The 21,011-nt window shown below is 50.1% G+C and overlaps 1 pseudogene; it reads left to right on the forward strand.

The window, feature by feature from the left end:
* Window positions 1-4,780: 4,780 nt before the first annotated feature.
* On the forward strand, window positions 4,781-8,174 carry LOC144143523 (uncharacterized; annotated as a pseudogene).
* The last annotated feature ends 12,837 nt before the right edge of the window (window positions 8,175-21,011 follow it).

Below are 21,011 nucleotides of genomic sequence, written 5' to 3' on the forward strand. Positions count from 1 at the left end.
TATGGGACAGCTCCAACTTGTTTCAACCAGAATACAATTTAACGATTTTTCTTATAGGAGTGTACTACGGTGGTAGCATGTAATTGAGCTGTATAAGGACAGAAGCTCACTGAGTTAGTACAAGCCATGGTGGCAGCATGATGGAGGGGACAAGATCAAGCAAGTTTCCGTCGTGGCATGCCGGTGGTCGGTCGGTTGTCTGTGACAAAAATGAGCCGAGCATGGTCCATTGGAGTATAAATGAAAGAAAACGAACCAAGTACCCGCCAAATAGCAATTTAACAAATACAAATCACTCGCATCTTTATTTTATCATCAACAACAGCAATTCTGGATGTTGGGGGGGGGGGTTAATATGCTTGACGACGAAAGTGCCGCGTAAAGAAGGCAAGTGCTGTTGTAGCCAACGCACTAGACATATAAATGGTTACGAGTTACAGCGAGTAGTGGTTTTGGCGACTTGGTACATGACGACGGGTTGAAGCGCACCACAACACGAGGGAAAAGAACACAGCAGAACACACGCAGTGCTCTGTGTGTGTTCTGTGTTTTTGTCCCTCGTCTTGCGCTGCGCTTGGACAGGTTGATACAAGTTACAATTACATACAAGTGGCACCTGCGCTTATAAAATACGTTGTATCCGCAGATACAAGAAAACACATTGGAGCATTCTTGTGTCATTTGTACACAAACTGACCAGTCTGCAAAAATAAATAACAGATTGAAGGATCCCCCTTCGAGCGTAAAGGGTTCGCGAGCCCGAACCCACCCGACGAAGTAACGCCGATCCGCATGAGAACAAATCACTGGTTTATTCCGGGAAAACCAAGGTAGGAAAAAACAAACAAAGCAAGCTGGGAGCAATATAAAACGAGTACAGCAAGCAAGCACGGAAAGCGCGTAAAGAAAACATTGCGGCGGTTGATGCCCTGCTTGTCCAGAAAGTTACGGCATGGTGCTGTATACTCACGACGACGTCTTCAGTCACTTGTGCCGACGTCGGTTGAAGAGCGTCCGCCGCGGACGCTGGTTGCTCCTCGCTGTCCGGGCGGCATGGTTGTGGTTCGCGGTCGCCCGCGGCCGCAGCTGCTCTCGCTTGTCCCCCGGTGCGCACTCCCCCCCGGTGCTCCTATGAGCGCCGCTTTTACGCCACTCCGCTGGTTGTGCGCATGTTCCGGGTTGTATGCGCACTACACGTATTTTTCCCGTCTCACTGTTCATCACACACGTGCGCACGGGCTCATGACGCACTGACGCCACTATCGCTGTTCGACGCGCGCACTTCACAGTAATAAGCCTGCGCGGGCGCTCGTAGGGGCTGCGTCCCTACACTCCCCCTCCCCCAAGACCGGACAACTCCTGAGTTGCCCGAGAAGCGCTGGGGCTGCCGTAGAGGTAGACTACTCCAGTTGGTTTGAGATGAATGCGGGTTTAGGAGGGTCTCCCCGCTCAAGTCATGTTGCTGTATCGTTCAGCGGGTAGGGCATCCTAGAAGAATATGAACAAGATTAGATTATATATGTCTTCTTCCGAGTGCCGTTCGTAATATCTCTTAAGGTCGTCAATGTGTACGGGACCCGTATTCCGTTCTCCGTTTAGGTTGCAAAGGCGATAAGTCAGCCGAGATTGGCGCTTTGTTACTTCATAAGGACCTTGCCATCGGTCAGCCAGGGAAGCAGAAAACCCATTTGCTGCATCGCTCAACGGATGTGTGCGGCGCAGTACCAGGTCCCCGACAAAAAACTCAACCCGGCGCCGTACCTTGTCGTACTGCCGGCTGTGTTCGAGTCATGCCTGGCCTCCTGGATGGTTTCGTTCAAGCTGCTGAAAGATCCTGCGCATACTTAACATAAGTGCGAGGGCGCACCTCGACCTGGTCACTGAATGAATGTTCAACAGGAAAACACAGGTCGCGGCCAAACAGCAGGGCTGCCGGTGTAAAGCCGGTCGAGCGATTGACCGTAGTCCTAGATGCAAACGCCATTTGCGAGAGGCGAGCATCCCAGTCTTTGTGGCGTTCAGTGAAGGCCACCAGCATCATCTTCAAGTTCCTGTTGACACGTTCCGTAATGTTGGCTTGTGAATGGTACGGAGTAGTCTTCTTATGTACTACGCCCAGAACCGAACAAGTGTCCACGAAGTTCTTGCTGGTGAAGTACGTCGCATTGTCCGTTATGAGTTGTTCCGGAAATCCAAAGCGGGTGAACGTATCCAACAACTTGTCCCAGATCAACTTTGAGCCAAGTTTACGTAACGCTTACAGCTCGACCCACTCGGAGAAATGATCTGTCACCACAAGGAGGTAGCGATTGCCCTTTACCGATCTTGGGTATGGACCCATCACGTCGCAAGCCGCAATCTACCAAGGGAAGCGGCTCTCGACTGACTTCATGAGGCCAGGTGGTTTACTTCCTCTTGGCTTTACAGACTGGCAAACTGGGCATGTCTGGGCGTACTTCATTACCTTCTTCCTCATGCAAAGCCATGTGAAAACGCGGCATAGCTTTTGGTATGTTTTCTGTCCGTCACTATGACCTGCGAGGGCGGTGTCGTGGTAATATTACAGAAAAGACCGCCTTAGGCGCTTTGGTACGAACACCCGAAAGGGATACTCACCACTGTCCGTATCTGCACTTGGGATGTACCGCAGTAGCAAGCCGTCCTGGCTTTGGACGTAGCAGTCGTAGTCCGGGGCCCGTGCCGCCGTAGTATCGTCGTTCTCCGCGGCCGTAATGGACTCCCGAATGCGCGTGCACTATTCGTCGGCCTGCTGCGCTTCAAGCATCTTCTGGCGACTTACCAGGGTTCCCCAGGCTTTGGCAGGCGTTGTAACCGCGAAGACCCGGGGTTCTGGTTGCTGTTGTGCTGGTAGGGGTGCGCGAGACAAGGCGTCCGCGGCTTTGTTGCTGGTGCCCTTCTTGTATTCCACTTTGTAATGATACTTCTGCAGGTTTAGCGCCCAGCGTGCGAGGCGACCTGCAGGGTACTGAAGCCGTGACAACCATGACAGTGCTTTGTGGTCAGTCTGTATCGTGAAATCTGCGCCATCCAAGTACATGTTAAACTTTTTGAGGGCGAACACTATGGCAAGACACTCTTTTTCTCTCACTGAATAGTTCTGTTCGGCCGCCGAGAGAGTGCGGCTGGCGAATGCCAGAGGGTACAGTTCACCGCTATGCTCCTGTAGCAAAACAGCCCCTATGCCGTACTCACTTACATCGATTTGGACAACAAAGGGGCGGTTGAGATTTGGCAACCGCAGGCTTGTGGTTTCGGCGATGCTGTATGTGCGTGGAATGACACAAACAAAAATAAAAAGAGAACGTGAACACCGGTGACCGGTCATTGACGACCAATCGTTTATCCATGCTTTAAAGGGGTCAGAATGAGCGCTGAACCCTAAACGTAATGAGAACACCGGAAATAAAAAAAAGTCACTAATAAAGAAAGACCGCGCAAGCAGGGACGGAAACGAAAATTAGGGAGAAAAAAACGGGAAAAAAGAAAAACAGCAATCAAATTTCCTTCTTTCAAAGACCAAGCTGAACTTCGGAGTGTCGCCTTCTCACCTCTATGCTGTACCAGTGGATTCTACAGCACACCATGCATTTCTTTGTGTTTGGCAATGTGAAAGTGAACGGTGTGAGGGAGGATTTTGAAAGCTATTCTGAAAGGAAACATTTACACTGCAGAAAAATTAAGCATCACACCGACAGTGAAAGTAACTAATTGGTCATCCTGAAGAAATTCCATTAACTTCTGTATAAGGAGAGTAATATTTTTGCTTTATTATCCTTAATTTCAAGTAAGGTTCTGCTCTCGCACAGTTACCTCCGTCCGCCCCTTTCATCAATTTCCGCCTGGAATGGATACAAACGAGGAATCAAGTAATAAAAACGTTACATTTTACGATTTCTAGAAAGGCACCCTTACATTTAGGAAGATTGCTGCGCTAAATGAACTATACAATAATGTAATACACCTGCTTGAAATTAGCGCACGAGTCAGCGAGTGTACGCATTACTCCGCTAACGTACCCGTACGCAGATGCAAGTGCCTGCGTTAGCTCAGTATCCGTTCGCAGCTGAAGATAAAGAAAACATAAAGCTGAAGATAAAGAGAAGGTTGTCCATGTTGTCTGAAAAACGGGTGCTCCTAAATGTCGATGCTACGCGAAGAAGAGTGGCAGAGAGAGGTGGAGCTGGGGGCAAAACGTTTTAATGAGCAAACAGAAAAATAATGAAGGCGGGTGGCGTCCTCAGTTCACGACGCCGCAATAAACTTTATTTGGCGACTCAAGTCCAAAATCATTACCTTGACCTCTCCCCCCCCCCCCCCCCCCCCCCCATCCCAACCTCGAAGAAAAAACAATTCCCACAGTTTTGAACACGATATGAAACACATGCACCGCCGCGATTTTGGGTCACTCCAGGGAAGCGCCTTCGTCTTCGCTAGCGCTCAGAGTTTAATAATAATAAAAAAAATAATAAACGGCCTTACTACACAAGCAAGCCATCATTCCGTGAAAAAGCGAAATATGGACCGCTTCGACCAACGCCATCGCTCCAGCCTTGTTCTTCCCCGCACGCTAAGCGTGGAACCCGGCTCGCAAGAGATGGCGCTGCAATGCATAGTTGCAATCACAGCGGTGGTGCCCACTCGCGTGAGTGACGGCAATGTTTTCTTCACTCTCTCTCGCGCATTCCGCATGGGCCCAAAAGTCCGGTAATCCGCGCAGTAACATAGCAAGACCACAGCGTATATGCGGTCAGTGGTAGAGCCGAAGTTCTTTCAACCCCAGGGGGTGCGTCTATCTTTTATGTATATATTCGATGTGTTAAATGCAATACACGTCTTTCGTGTGGTGGTGCTGCCGGTGCTTCGTACGTCCTTCGCAAACACCACATTGGCGACGAGAATAGGATAACAACACGTCAAGCTACCTTCAGCATCGAGTGCCGTCCGGATCTGCCCCGCCATGAGTTTATCCGGCCTTGCTCCGCCGCCGCCGTTACTCCCGGCGCCCGGCCGTCGGTCCCTTCCCTGGCAGGAGTGGGAGCAGACTTTAACAGTATACCTTCTAGCGTCCGGAGCAGCTGAGTTATCACCAGAGTGACGCAAGGCCATTCTTCTGCATTGTTTGGGGGTGGAAGGGCAGCGTATTTACCGGACTTTAGCTTCCGGGTCAAGCGCCGCAGCACCAGCACCAGCAAGCGCCGCAGTACCGGCAGTACAAGAGAAACCGGCACTACAAGAGAAGCCTCCCGTACCCGCTACTGACGAGTACGAGTCCGCACTCATCGCCTTACGGCAGCAGTTTTCGACGTCGTGCAACGTCGTCGTCGAGCGTCATCGGTTCACCGCCGCAGCCAGCACACAGGCGAGTCCGTTCATGACTTTGTTGCTGCTTTACGGGAGCTCGTTTCGCATTGTTCGTTCGTTTCACAAGATGATGCTCTTCGGGACCGATTTGTAGCCGGCGTTGCTTCCAACCGCGTTCGTGAACGGTTGCTGCTCGAGGGTTCCTCTCTTTCGTTCGAGAGCGCAGTGCGAATCGCTCTTCAGTTTGAGCAAGCAGCTGAAGAGCTGAAGGAATTTTCTGCTTCGGTCGAGCCTGTTTCTGTACGGCGTCGTCCCCAGTATTCCCATTCTTCTCGAAACTTCAATTCACAGCCAAAAGCGCATTTTCAGCAGAACTTTCCAAGGAGCGCGAGCGGTTTACATGTGCCGCAGGGGCACCGCCCCCCTCGGCAAGACAGAGATATCCGGTCCGTTTCGCGGCACTGTTTCCGATGCGGCTCGCGGAATCACCGCGCATCAGCGTCGCAGTGCCCAGCGCAGGGAAAGAAGTGTTTGTTTTGCGGTATCAAGGGCCTGTTTCAGAAAGTATGCAACCGCAAGCGACAAATGAAGGCAGGGTTCGTGAAGTCGGATTCGATGACGATGCTTTGTCAGATGAAAGTTCTATTGAACGACAAATGCCTCTTTGACGTTCCAGAACTTTCTTGCCTAGGTCATAAGGTCACGGCGCAAGGTATCTCACCGCTTCCAGAGAACGTAGACTCAGTAGTTAACACTTCAGTGCTAACAGACGTTGCCGCCCTCCGTTCATTCCTGGGTCTTGTAGAATACTATTCCAAGTTCGTTCCACGCTTGGCCCAGGTGGTCGAGCCTACGCGCGTCCTGCTTCGCAAGAATGAGCCATTCATATGGTCAGCCGAGGCAGACAGCAGTTTTCGGAGGGTCAAGGAAATGCTCTCTTCAAGCACAGTTCTACACATGTTGGATCCCACACTTCCAGTCATCGTGTCGACCGACGCTTCCGACTGTGGGCTGGGAGCCGTCCTGCAGCAGCAAAATGGCCACGAGCTCCGCACAGTTGCTTTCGCGTCTCGTACCTTGTCATCAGCAGAAAGAAAGTACTCGGTCGGCGAACGCGAAGCATTGGCATGCATTTGGGCGTGCGAACGATGGCACACTTACCTTTGGGGTCGCCATTTCAAGATTCGAACGGACCATCAGGCGTTGGTATCGTTGCTGTCGTCGCAAGGACGTGGAAGAAGGCCACTCCGAATTGCACGCTGGAGTGCACGACTCTTATGTTACAATTTCACTGTCGAGTACCGCAAAGGGTCCACCAACAGGGTGGTAGATGCTCTTTCTCGGCTGCCAGTTCCCACGGCGGAGGCAGAGCTGGCCAAGTAAGAAGAAATTGTGTCGTTGGTCGAGCCGGCTTGCGTGACGAAGGAAGAATTGAAGCAAGGCGTCCTCAACGATGGTTGGCTGCAAACGGTCAAGTCGTTCTTTCTCGGTTCTTGGCCACCACAAAGGTCCGTACCAGAGGAGGCAAAACCTTTCTACTCTGTGCGCGAAGAACTTTCTGTTGTTGATGACCTTCTACTGCGCGCAGAGCGACTCGTTGTTCCGTCCTCGCTGACGGCTCAGTTCATCGCCGTCGACCACGAGACACATCCGGGCATCACGCGCACAAAGGCGCGACTTCGTGAGCTATTCTGGTGGCCACGAATGGACAAGCAAGTTGAATCTGCCGTGAAAAACTGTCACATCTGCCTGGAGGCAGGTAAGTCCGCCAAAACATCGCCAGCGCCATTGCAGGCTGTTAACTGGCCTGAAAGGCCATGGCAGAAACTGGGCCTAGACATTGTTGGCCAGTTGGAACATGCACCTCACAATAGCCGATTTGCTATAACGTTGGTCAATTACCATTCCAAATGGCCAGATATATATTTTCGCAGCGAAGTGGCCACAAGCACCATGAAAGACTTCTTAATCAGTGTTTTTGCCCGTGAAGGATACCCGGAGGAGACTGTTTGCGATAATGGGCCGCAGTTCACTTCACATGAATTTATAACCTTTCTTCAAAACTGAGCCATCAAGCTGTCTCATTCGTCTGTATACTACCCCCAGGCGAATGGGCAAGTCGAGAGGTTCAATCGAACTTTGAAGAACTTCATCCAAGTTTCACTCCTCGAAAGGCGACCTATCCGACAAGCAGTCACAGACTACCTCGCTATATACCGCTTTACTCCACAGGGTACCACTGGGGTTGCCCCAGCAGTTCTGCTGCATGGGCGAATGCCCCGAACCAGAGTGGATGTCTTGGGGTTTTCGGCACCAGCGTTTGCAAAGGACCCAGCAAAGGAACTGGCGCGACTGCGCCAAAGGGCCCGGCTTCAACAACAAAGCAGCAAAGAGTACACGGACCGGAGGAGAGCTGCTAAGGAGCCGAAGATAGCTGTGGGTGTTTCGTTCGATTCAAGAAGCCGTCTGTTCGCTTCAAGGGGTATCGTTCCTTTTCCTCACCAACTTAAGTGTTGGAGAAGATGGGACCTGCCTCTTTCCGACTTGCAGATGGCCGCACATGGAACGCCTCCAAGCTGTCCCGGGTTCCCGAGAGGGGCACCAGTCAACCATACCAACGTTCGGAGCTACCTGCGCCGCAGCTTCCGGTTCGAGTGCCGCAGCCTGCCCTGCCCCTGCCGCCCTCTCCCGGGTCGCAGCCGCCGCCTACTGCCGTACTGCAGTCTGCCGTACCGCAGTCGCCTGCTCCTGATCCGCAGCTGCCTGTACTGAAGCCTCCGTGCCGCAGCCGCCTTCTCCTGGGCCGCAACCGCGGTCTCCTGGCGTGCTACAGAGCTCTACGAGCTCACTAGCATCTCCGGCCGTGCAGCGTCCCCATCGGCCTCCCCGAGAGTGCCGGCCACCGGCCTGGCTCAAAGACTATGCGACGCACTAGTTGTCTGTGTGTATAGCACAGTGTGTATATAGAGTGTAAATATGTACAGTGCATGCATAGGGGTTTCTAACACTTACTAACAACTAATCACTAAATATAAGGGAGGGAGTATGTTATATTCAGTTTCGGTTTACTTTTTGTGTTCTTTCACCCCCAGGGCGGCGTCTGTCTTTTATGTATATATTCGATGTGTTAAGTACAATAAACGTCTTTCGTACGGTGGTCTTGCCGGTGCTTCGTACGTCCTTCGCAAACACCACATCTACTTTATGTGTTTCTGCGCCGAAAAAACATATCCAGGCTCATACGACTGCTTTATCCAATGGATTTTTCTAGACCGTCGAGCTTTAACTTTTACATAATTTTTTTTAGCCTGTGCTCTTACTTTTTTCAGGGAATTATTATGTCGGAATGTAAAAGCTGATAAAATTGCTTGCTCAGCTTTTAAAGCAAAGCTTTCTACCGCTACCCCCCAAGGGTTATTTCGCGACCATTGGTGTCACCAGAAAACTCCAGCGAACAAATAAAAGAATTTACTGGCACCGCCGGGAATCGAACCTGGAACTAATAGACTAACAAAGCGAGAGCCCGTTGTCTTACCGATTCAGCTACGAGGCCACGCGGACACGGGAAGACAAATCGTGTACTCACCAAGCACATCTACGGGTTTACCCCCTGCGTTCACGCTGAATGCCACGTGAAAGCATCACACGACCACTCACGCCCGTCTAGCGGCCCTGTGCGCACCTTGCTCATGTGCTAAGAGTTACAAAAATTAAAGGAAGCTCACACCAATCCATGGAATCTCACTTTTAGTACGCCAATTTGCTAAAGCCTGTGGCCCCCAGTGTTCACGTAAAACTCACAGCTCCTTGTCGTCCGCTCCCACGCCAAATCAAGGAATACATTCAAATACTCCTTGATGACCAGGCCATCACTCCAAACCCCACCATCAAGATCCTGAGCCTACATTTCCAGGCCAACACCAAGAGTGACGTGTCCTTGCAGCGCCTCAAAAACAGCATTTATCTAATCATGATCAGGCGAGTTGCCACCAAGAAGCGAGGCCTAAAAGAATCCGGTACCTTTCGATTATTTGAAGCTTTTGTTCTCTCGAGAGTTACTTACGATAAACCCCTATCTTCTTCTCGACGAGGAGGTTGCCATCATCGTGGCAACCTCCAGATGCTTTTTATAATGATTAGAAAGGCGGTCGAGCAGGCCATTGGTCTTCTCATGAGTGCGTCCACACTGAGGCTGCTTAGCACGGGCTCCACAACATGGTGGAAGAGCTGATAGAAGGCCATCTTTCTAACCACAAGGTCCGACTCAGAACTGCGGTAGGTAACCGCATGCTTCACCAGATTGGCTGGGCAGCCCAGAATGTCACTCAGCTTGACGTACTCCCAGACTCTTGACGACTAAGACTAAAGATGCTCCCTTTGCTTAGAAATATGAACCCCTCACATGACGAGGGTCAACGAAAATCACGGGCTCAAGCGCTAAACACCACCCTCGGTGGCGCTCATGCAGTTATCTACACAGACTTCTAACATCGAGGGCAGCAACACGCCATCATCGTGGCTACCTCCAGAACCAACCTCTTTGCGTGTACCTCGCTTAGTACCCAACAAGTGACGGCAGCAGAAGAGGCAGCCATCACCTTGGCTCTCACTTAACCAGGGGTTCAGAGGGTAGTCACCGATTCCCGGCAAGCCTACTGGAATTACCAGTCGCGTTGGGTGTCCTGACCTGTACTGCGCGTGCTAAAAACCACTCCCCAAACGGTTCTATTCAGCTCATCTGGACCCCCCACACGCTTCAATGGAGGGCAGTCACCCGCGTGTCACGTCCAGGGAGATAATCCAGCATTACCGCCTTCTGAGACAGACCGTACCTTCGCCTTACCCTGACCTTTCCAGAGAACAACAAACTACCCTACGGCTCATACAATCCGGGCTCCTTTCCACAGCCTACGCGTCTTCACGTAATGCATCCGAATCGCTACGACGCTCAATGTAAATTTTTCTCAGAAGTAGGAACACTCCGCCCCGTAATCGGGGTGTGGGACTTTAGCCCTGAGCACCCTCCTCTCTTTCCGTCAACTACCCAACAAGAGCAATGGGAGATGCTGCTGTCCAGGCCCTCTCTACCTACCCACCTTCAGCGGGTGGACAGAACACAGTCCGCGTGGACTGCAAATGGGCCCCACAGAAGAAGGAATCACTCCCCAAGGCTGCACTCTGGGCCGTTCAGAAATCTGAACAGAAATATTTCTTCCTCCTCCTTCTCAGGCGCAAGTCTCGTCGCCTCCGTCCGCGGCGCAGAGACGGGGAAGTCAGATCGTCTAACACCGGGTTGGAGCTTACTTTGATTTTATAAAAAAACGTTTCCACTCTTGCTACACCAATACAACTCAACCAAACACCGTTCATGCATGATGCATTAATTTAACCTTACCAAGAATATCTCTTTGAAGTAATAAATGGTGTGGTTAAGAGCATTTCACTTCTCTCTGGTTTTACTATTTGTAGAGCGATGTGAGTGATTTTAAGTGACGTCGCATGAGTAACCGTTATGGGTGCCGTTTACAGCTTTGCTTTCCAACCACATTCACGGGGTGGATTGGCGCGATTTTTTTCCTTAAACAGGCTTTCCTTCAACACAATAAAGCCCCCTTCTTTGTCTGAGGGTAGCAAGGATAGCGCGTTGGTCCTCAAAAACGACTCTGTCTGCCTAACTGGTACATCGCACTTCTTCTTTCTGCACTTAAAGAGAACGTCCACTCTTTCAGACACGCACCTGTCGGTCTCAGCATCGGGAGCCAAGCCAGACACTTGCCTCACCAAGCTGAGCAGCTCGAGCGCTGTCTTGTCAGGTTCCACGGCAAATTTTGGTCCCCTAGCCCGAACACGGTTGATGCGGTCCGGAAGAGTCACGTCGCCCAAGGTTCTGACGTTGTCCTTCCTCGCCGTTGGAGCCGTGCGCGCAGAAGCACGCAGTTCCGAAAGAGTCTGCAACCACAAACATTCAGCCGTCGAGTCCGCCAGAACGCTGAATTTCCTCCACTTCCTGCTAGGTCGGGGCTGTGCAGACGGTCCGTGAAGACGCAGATACAGGCACTCTCGGTAGAACCGCGCTTGCCTATTCCACTCGGACTGAAGAATTTTGCAAATTCTTGCTCCGTGCCCTTGTGATGGGCAAAAGCAACCAAAAAGCACCAAGACCTCAGGAGGCAGCCGCTTCGTCTTTAAATAGAAGGAAGTGGTACGTGCGCGGCACACAGCGATGGCAAAGAGAGTGACGAGAAGGCAGGGGTCCACTAGGAAACAATTAAGAGCCCATTGTACTAGAAAGAAAGCTTGCAAAAGTTAAGGCTTGGGCGAGTTGGTGCATGATTACTAAAGGGGAACAGCGCAAAGTGAGACAAAAACACAAGAAGAATGTGAGAGACACGAGCGCTGACTTACAACTGACTTTTATTCCTTGGCTTTTGACATATATATGCCAATAGTCAAGAAACAAAAAAAAAACAGAAAGTGTCACGATAGCGGGAGATACAAAACCGCTCGTCACTCTTCACTGCGCTTGTGTCTGTCACATTCTTCTTCTTGTGTTTTTGTCTGAGTTTGCGCTGTTCCCCGTTAGTAATCATGCGCCATCTCGCCCAAGCCTTAACCCTTGCAAGCTTTATTTCTAGTACAATGGGATATTTTAATTGTTTCCTAGTGAACCCCTACCTTCTCGACACTCTCTTCGCCATCGCTGTGTGCCGCGCACGTACAATTTCCTTCCACTTAAGGACGAAGCGGTGGCCTCCTGAGGTCTTGCTGCTTTTTGGTGGCTTTTGCCCATAACAAGGGCCGGAGCAAGAATTTGCAAAATTCTTCAGTCCGAGTGGAATAGGCAAACGCGGTTCTACCGAGAGTGCCTGTATCTGCGTCTTCACGGACCGTCTGCACAGCCCCGACCTAGCAGGAAGTGGAGGGAATGCAGAGCTCTGGCGGACTCGACGGCTGAGTGTTTGTGGTTGTAGACTCTTTCGGAACTGCGTGCTTCTGCGTGCATGGCTCCAGCAGCGAGGAAGGACAACTTCAGAATCTTAGGCGACGTGACTCTTCCGGACCGCATCAACCGTGTTCGGGCTAGGGGACCAAAATTGGCCGTGGAACCTGACAAGACAGCTCCCGAGCTCCCAGCTTGGTCAGGCAAGTGTCTGGCTTGGCTCCCGATGCTGAGACCGACAGGTGCGTGTCTGAAGGAGTGGACGTTATCTTTAAGTGCAGAAAGAAGAAGTGTGGTGTACCAGTTAGGCAGAAGGAGTCGTTTTTGAGGACCAACGCGCTATCCTGGCTACCCTCAGACAAAGAATGGGGCTTTATTGTGTTGAAGGAAAGCCTGTTTAAGGAAAAAGCTGAGCAAGCAATTTTATTAGCTTTCACATTCCGAGATAATACTTCCCTGAAAAAAGTAAGAGCAGAGGCCAAAAAATTGTTTAAAAAGTTAAAGCTCGACGGTCTAGAAAAATCCATTGTAAAAAGCAGTCGTATGAGCCTGGATATGCGTTTCAGCGCGAAAACACGTAAAGTAGATATCCCTCTAAGGGTAATTGTATCCGAGAACGGTACTTCACAAAAGTACATTGAGTTGTTTTTGCAGAAACATTTCAACCTCTTAAGAGTCGACGACCCGTTCCTTGTGCGGTGATCGGATGAAGTCATTGAGACTTTAAAGAAATGTAATGACAAAAGCTATATAGCATGCTCTGTTGATGTAGACGATTTATATTACTCTTTGCCACATTGTGAACTGTTGCTTTGGGTTGAGGAATGCATTGACAAATACGGTTCCGTTGCGTTTCAAAATAGCACAGGCGTGTCAGTTGAAGGAGTTTTAGAGTTGTTGATGGTGTACCAAAACTCAACTTTCGGAACTTGGGACGAGAAGCTTTATATTCAGTCTAACGGAATCTGTATCGGATCCTGCATCGCACCAATTTTAAGTGACCTCTTTTTAGCGCACCTCGACCGCAATTTGCATGACCAATTGAAGATTCCACAAGTAACCGAAATTTTCCGTTACGTTGACGACTTTTTAGTACTTTTTAACACCGACGAAGCAGGTCTGCAATCGTTAATGTTCCAGGTTTTGGGTCATTTCCGCCAATGTTATGAACCTTTGGTTTTAACTTCTGAAATTCCCGTGGACAGAACTACCCGGTTTTTTTATCTTAAGCTTCATTTTTCGCACAATCACATCTGCTGGGCGTACGAACCACGAGCCAGCAAACCGCTTCTACCTTTTGACTCATTCCTTTCTAAACTCGTGAAAAGGTCTATCATAACAATGTGTTTTAAAATGCCCTTAACTAGTCCTGTTTTTACTCGATACAAGAAAGCTTTCGTAAACAGGTTGATCGGCTTCTGATAGCGGGGTACCCAAAGCAGCTGTTAACATCGGTAGCAGAATCGTTAATGCAGAGATTAAAAAGAGAGGGACGAGACAGTGAAGCAGATGTAGAAGGCAACAAACGTGGTAAACTTACTGTTATTCCTTACATGCACCGGATAGCGCACAATTTAAAAAAGATAGGAAAAAGAGCTAGCGTAAAAGTTGTGTTTTCTGCTGCCAACAAGCTTTCCTCCATGTGTGCGAGAGTAAACAAAACCAAAAGAACAATGCAGTCTTGCTCCATAAAGCACGAAAATGGGTTTGTTGAATGTGTTAAAGGCATCGTCTATTCTGTTTCCCTGTCTTGTGGAAAAACGTACGTGGGCCAAACTGGACGATGCATCAATAAAAGGTTCAGGGAACATAACTATAACGTACATGTCCGCGCAGAAGTAAACGGAGCGCGGAAGCGGTGGCCGAACTGCATCGCTGCGCCGCGTATGGGCGCCGACGGGAGCCATGGAGGGCCGGTCAAAGAGTGTGTTCGAACTGCCTCGCCGTCCTATCTGATATGTTTAATCGCCGCTATACTGGCGTGTCATGCTTGGCGAGACGGTCTTCAAAAAGCAGCGCTGGGCTATAAAGGGGCGCTGGTTGCATTACCGCTCGCAGGGATCAGCGGCGACCGAATCCGCTGCTCATGAGCTGGACGAAGCTGCGCGCGCCTGGAAACGTGCCTTGTTGCGCGCTGTAAAAGGCGCCATTATAATTGTAGGCCATTGCGGTTTGGCATAGCATGTCATTGCGATATAATTAATTGTAAGCTGGCAATAAACTTGCCATGTACAATATACCGACCCCATTCACAGACATTTTCGTTGTTCGGAAAAAAAATGTCGCTTACTATATTTCTTCTTTAATTTTGTGTTTGTCCCAAGTCGTTGCTGCCGGTCACTCCAGGTCCGTTCTGAAAAAAGGGAAATAAAAAAAATGTTCATGCGGTGGAAATTCTGTATTGAGAGAACACCTTAAAGAATAGATACCATCGTCGCCAGCTATTACAGCGGGCCTCATAGGGAGCATATTGTTTTGTCGCATTAAAACCGACGTTGTTGTTTTTAACGAGCACCTTCGATTAGTTAAGAAAATGATGCAGATTTAAACTCCGCATTCAATTCCCTGAATTGAAAGGTGGCTTCATCGCATCACCTTAATGTATTGCACAAAAGCACCGTCAAAGCCCCAAAATAACCGATGGCGAGTATAGTCGTCATGAACGATGGCGACCATAGACTAATCGGTTGATTCGGTACAAAATTTTATGACGGCTTTCCTTGTGAACGGGTACGTAAGGGTTAATGCGACAACAAAATATGCGCCCTATGAGGCCCGCTGTAATAGCAGGCAACGCTTGTACCTATTCTTTACGGTGTTCTCTAATACAGAATTTCTACCGCATGGACATTTTTTTTATTTCCTGTGTTCAGAACAGACCTAGACTTACCGGCAGCAATAACTTCGGACAAACCCAAAATAAAAGAAGAAATCTTGTAAGCGAATTTTTTTTCCCGAACAACGAAAATTTCTGTGAATGTGCTTTCAATGTTATACATGGCAATTTTGCGCGGCTTACAGCTATTTATATCGCAATGACATGCTATGCCAAACCGCAGAGGCCTACAATTTTATGCCGCCCTTTACAGCGCGCAACAAGGCACGTTTTCGGGCACGCGCAGCTTCGTCCAGCTCATGAGCAGCGGATTCGGTTGCCGCTGATGCCTGCGAGCGGCAATGCAACCAGCGCCCCTTTATAGCCCCGCGCTGTCTTTTGAAGACCGTCTCGCCGAGCATGACACGCCAGCAGAGCGGCTATTAAACATATCAGACAGGGCGGCGGGGGCAGTGCGAACACACCCTTTGACCGGCGCTCCATGGTTACCGTCGTTGCCCATACCCGGCGCAGCGATGCAGTTCGGCCACCGCTCCCGTGCTCCGTTTACTTCTGCGCGGACCTGTACATACGGCGATTAGTGGCCATTTAGGTGTCCAATGTCGGGATTGCCGCGGCTGCGCCCCAATCTTTCAAAAAACGCAGGTCATTTCAAGACACAAAGATAACATAACAAGAGAAATAATTGAAGCCGCAAAAATATTGCGCAGAAAAGATAAATGTGTTAGCGTTCCCTCCTTGTCCCTCTCGCAGAAAGAGATTAATTATCTGTCCCTCAGTAGTACAGAAAGTGTTTGTGGCACATGGCGCAGTGAAGCGTGACGAGCGGTTTCGTATCTCCCGCTATCGTGAAATTTTCTGCTCTTCTTGTGTTTCTTGACTATTGGCATATATATGTGAAAAGCCAAGGAATAAAAGTCAGTTGTAAGTCAGCGCTCGTGTCTGTCACATTCTGCTTCTTGTGTTTTTGTCTGAGTTTGCACTGTTCTCCTTTAGTAATCATGCACGAACTCACCCTTGCAAGTTTCATGAAGTGTTATTGGCCCACCTGCCGGCATTCAAAGAGAGCGCTTTGTTGTTCATCCGGAAGGGATTCGCCGCTACTCCACGAGCTGAAGTTGAGGCGGAAACGGTGGTGTCAGGAGTTTTCCGTTGTTTTCGCCCCCATTCGAGCTTGTGTTCCGGTCAAGGCTTCGATGCTCGCTCCAAAAGAACTGCATGCACCCGTCCCATAACAATTTAAAACCTGGAAGCCCTTGAGCTGTTTTCTCGCGTACAAACATGTGGCTGTCCATTTTCCTCCCCCTCGTATGCGTCTTACTGTGTGCGTAAGATGTCTGTGTAATACATCAACCCACACCCGAACCTCTCGATTGATGTGGACAGCCGACAACCGCATTGAAGCATATAATGTCGACATCTATACTAGCACAACCGTCATTTCATCGGTTGCGGCATGAAGCCTTGCTGTGCGTGCAAGCCCCCATTTTTCTGCCCGAAAACCGTGCACGCATAAACCGGCCACCGGTAATGGCGCATACTTAGGCGTGAAAGACACCGACGAAAATGTCGTTTGAAAGGCCTACCAAGCAGAAAAAGAAATGTGGGCTCAAGCTGGCGTTCCAACTGCGGAAGTTTCTCTTATACTGGGAGGGAGTCGCAGCTACTTGGCGAAGTGAATTTGAGTGAAAACAGCGACGGCTGGTTTCAATCGTTTTAGGACGGAGCCCTTTGGAAGCCGTTACCTGGGCTTCGCGGGAGCGGCGTGTGTTTATATCCGCCTAACCGAGTGAGCGAACGCAGCAGCGACGAAAGAAAGCATCTAGCGGAGGGGTAAGTGGAGTACGAAAAGTGCGGCTACGGCGTGATCTCTCTCCCTGCCTCTCCCTCACACATGTTTCATGTGTCGCCACCAAAGAGCACCCTCCCCCTGACACTTTCCCCAGACGCTGTTCTATTCTCCGGTAATCCAAACTACGGGACGTTTGCGCGGGAGGTTCAAACACGATATGCAACAACATGCTCGCTGCTCCGTTGCGCGGGGCTTATCCGAACCACATATCATTTGTGCGGGAGGGTCAAACATGATTTGCAACATGATGGCCGGTGGCGGCGACGCACTGCTAGGTAGCAGCAGAGCAGAGCACGCCACCGTACGTTCGCTGATAACGTGAGCATTTCCTTAGACGCAGCGGAAAGGTGCCTTTACCGAGAAGACTGCAGTACGTGTTGAGCAAATATTTCATATTAAGTAGTGTAGTAATCGTCAGTGCATTGTTTACGCCCATCCGTGTTTCAGTTATTTTTCGCAATCATCTGATAACTGCATAGCACCGTTAGCTGCCGTCTGCGCAAATTGCCAACGGGGCGTCGTGGAGGCGAGGGGGAAAATATTTGTGAAACAGGCGTCAGCGGTGGTGAGGAGGTGCTCAGGGACGGCGCCAAGTAAATCGATGACACCGGAAGTGAAACTGGGGGGTTAGACATATACTGCTTTGCAGTAATAAGAACGAAGAGCGCCGCTCAAGAAAAATTGCGGGAGGGTCATTGTTTGCCTTTGCCTTCTTTGCATACAAAAATGTCGGTTTGCCGGGGCTGGAGTGGCGGCGGCGAGGAGAGACCTGCATAGGAAATACGCCCATCGACAGCTGGGCGCACCGTTATTGCGGAAGGCTCTGCTCGAGTATGTACGATGTCGCCTAAATGAGGTCCACTTCCGACCTTCTCCAATTTCACAACGAGAAACTGCTGCGAGGGGTCGTGTTGGGAGGGGCGGCCATACCTGCCTGGTGGTTAGGACCCCCGGGATAGGCGATCGGCGTCGACCGCGCAGCAGTTGGCGGGTAATAGCTCTGGCCACGCACTGCGCTGAAGTTTCCGATAGCGATTCCTATCACGTGTCTGCATTCGTGTGCTATGCCTTGTGGGTTTGAATGCGCAATAATGGCTGCTTCTTTAAACGATGTATTCTGGCTGCGGCCGTCTCGAACAGATACTTTGTACACGCTTCTGGTATCCCTGCATTGGAGAGCTTCATTCGTAAAACTCAGCTGACTTTATAGAATGGGTAAGTGGCGCTCTATTTGTCTGTTATGATCACGCGCTTGGATTAGCAAAACCAGTTTCGTAAGACCTTAAGGGTATGATGCTCTTGATGCAGCAATAGAAATATTTGGGCGGGTTGGTTGAGATCCGTATATATACAACGCCGATGGACGAGGGAAAGAGTCTCGAGAGAACTAGTACAAGCATCATCATCAGCAGCAGCATCATCATCATCAGCTCTATCATCTGCATCATCAGCTGTGCCATGGCTCACCGCCTAACTTCACCGTTCGGGTTTATCACGCAGGTGCTTGCTGCAATCAGCCTCTCCGACGCCCGCCGCAGTGCGACAAGCATGTTGCGCAGTGGAGGCTTCGACATTCCAGGACCTAACACGTGTGGGTCGCTTGCTGGATTCCCTCTCCACCTGGAAACATCAGCCCGGATATATATATATCGTCCGGATATATATTTAGCTCGTCCCAAGTTTTTAAAATTTCAAGTGTCGGGTAGGGGCAGGGCTCGGGCTTATATTTAACAACTTTGTCGGTCTCGGGCCGGGCTTGGGAACTGCGACCTGTGCAGTGCTCTAGCGTGCATCAAATTTGAAAACAAGAACGTAAAAAACCCACCACGCTCTTTCCTTGGCTGACACAACACGACAGAAACGTTAGCAAACCAAGTATCCACTCGTTAGCCTTGATCACTAAAGCACGACACACGTGGTCTGCTTGGTTGGCCAAATGGGTTCAAAAAAGAACAGTACATGCGCACGACATAGCTGTACTTTTCCCATAAGAGCGTTGCTATTATAGCATTCCCAAGGCCATTGCAACGCGCATTCCCCGCACCAGCGATGAATTTACACTAAAATAGAACTGCTGCCCTTCGAATACAGTCCACAACGAACTCTGCGGGTTCCGTTATATTTTTGCTTTAGTTCTCTGTGGTTTTTAAAGCAAAGCTTTCTACCTCTACCCCCCAAGGGTTCTTTCGCGACCGTTGGTGTCACCAGAAAACTCCCGGAAAGAAATAAAAGAATTTACTGCACCGCCAGGGATCGAACCTGGAACTAACAGAGTAACAAACCAAGAGCCCGTAGTCTTACCGATTCAGCTACGAGCCCACACAGAGACGGCGAAGACAAGTGGTGCACTAACCAAGCACATCTACGGCTTAACGCCTGACTTCTCGCTAAATTCTACGCGATAGCGATTAAAGGAAGCACACACTAACCCATGGCGTCTCACTTCTAGTACGACGCCAATGGGCCTGTGGCTTCCAGTGTTCGCGTAAAAAGATATCAGTTCCTTGTCGTCCGCCCTCACGCCAGGCGATACCTCAAGAAACACATTCAAATACTCCTTGATGGCCAGGCCATCACTCCATGCCCCAGCATCAAAATCCTGGGCCTACATCTTCAGGACAACACCAAGAGTAACATATCCTTGCAGTGCGTCAAACACGACATTAATAAATTATAAACATGATCCGGCGAGTTACCACCAAGAAGCGAGGCCTCAAGGAATCCGACACCTTTCGATTAGCTTTCGTCTTCTCCAGAATCACATACGTCAACCCCCTGTCTTCTTCTCGGCAAGGAGGACATAAAGATGATTTATATAATGATTAGAATGGCGGTTGAGCAAGCCATTTGTCTTCCCATGAGGGCGCCCAGAGAGGCTGCTTATCACGGGGCTCTAAAAAGCTGAGAGGTGGTCATCTTTCTATCCAGAAGCTCCGAATGAGCAGAACTGCGGCGGTTTGCTGAATCTTTCACCAGATTGGCTGGGCAGCACAGAATATCACTCCGCTTGATGTACTCCTGGGCTTTTGGCGACAAGAAAAAAATATGCTCCCTTTGCTTAGACATATGAACCCCTCAGACGACGAGGGTCACCGACAAGCACGGGCTCAAGCGCTCAACACCACCAGCGGTGGAGATCATGCAGTTATCTACACATACCCCTCCAAACATAGAGTGCAGCAGTACGTCATCATCGTGTCTACCTCCAGAACCAACCTGTGCCACACTCAAGACCGAAGACATGATGGCAACAGAAGAGGCAGCCGTCGCCTTGGCTCTCAACCAAGGGTTTGTAAAGTAGTCACAAATTCCCAACAAGCCTAACAGAACTACCTGTCGGGTTTGGTGTCCCGACCTGCACTGCGAGTGCTAAAAAACCACTCCTCAAATGGTTCCATTCAGCTCATCTGGACACCTGCTCACGTTTCTATGGAGGGCAACGAATACGCCCACCAAGCCTGCACTTTCACCCCCAGTGCTATGGAGCTGCACGAGGGCAGTCACCCGCATGTCTCAATCAAGGACATAAACCAGAATTATCGCTATCTGAGGCAGACTCTACCTTTGGCTTACCCTGACCTTTCCATAGAAGAACAAACTACCCTACGGCTCATATAATCCGGCTCCTTCCCACACCGGATGCGTGTTCACTTAATGCATCCGAATCGCTAAGACGCTGCATGTAAATTTTGCTCATAAGTAGGAACACTCTGCCACATAATTGGGGTGTGCAACTTTAGCCCTGAGCACCTCCTCTCCTTCTGTCAACTACCTAACAAGAGCAATGGGAGATGCTGCTATCCAGCCCCTCTCTACCTACCCAGCTTCAACTGGTGGACAGGCGGCGCGGACTGAATATGGGCTACACTGAAGAAGGAACCACTCTCCTGGACCGCACTTTGGGCCGTTCAGAAGTCCTAATAAAGTGTTTCCTCCTCTAGCTCCCGCTCCTCCTCCTCCTCCTTTCCTCCTCCTCCTCCTCCACCGTCTATGCCACCGATCTCATCGCCTCCGTCCGCTACGGCAAAGACGGAGAAGTGAGATCGTCTGACACCGGGTTT

The sequence above is a fragment of the Haemaphysalis longicornis genome, unplaced genomic scaffold (assembly GCF_048455015.1).
Source record: "Haemaphysalis longicornis isolate Haplotype H1 unplaced genomic scaffold, Haemaphysalis longicornis Haplotype H1 scaffold_1, whole genome shotgun sequence".
Lineage (NCBI taxonomy): Eukaryota > Metazoa > Arthropoda > Arachnida > Ixodida > Ixodidae > Haemaphysalis > Haemaphysalis longicornis.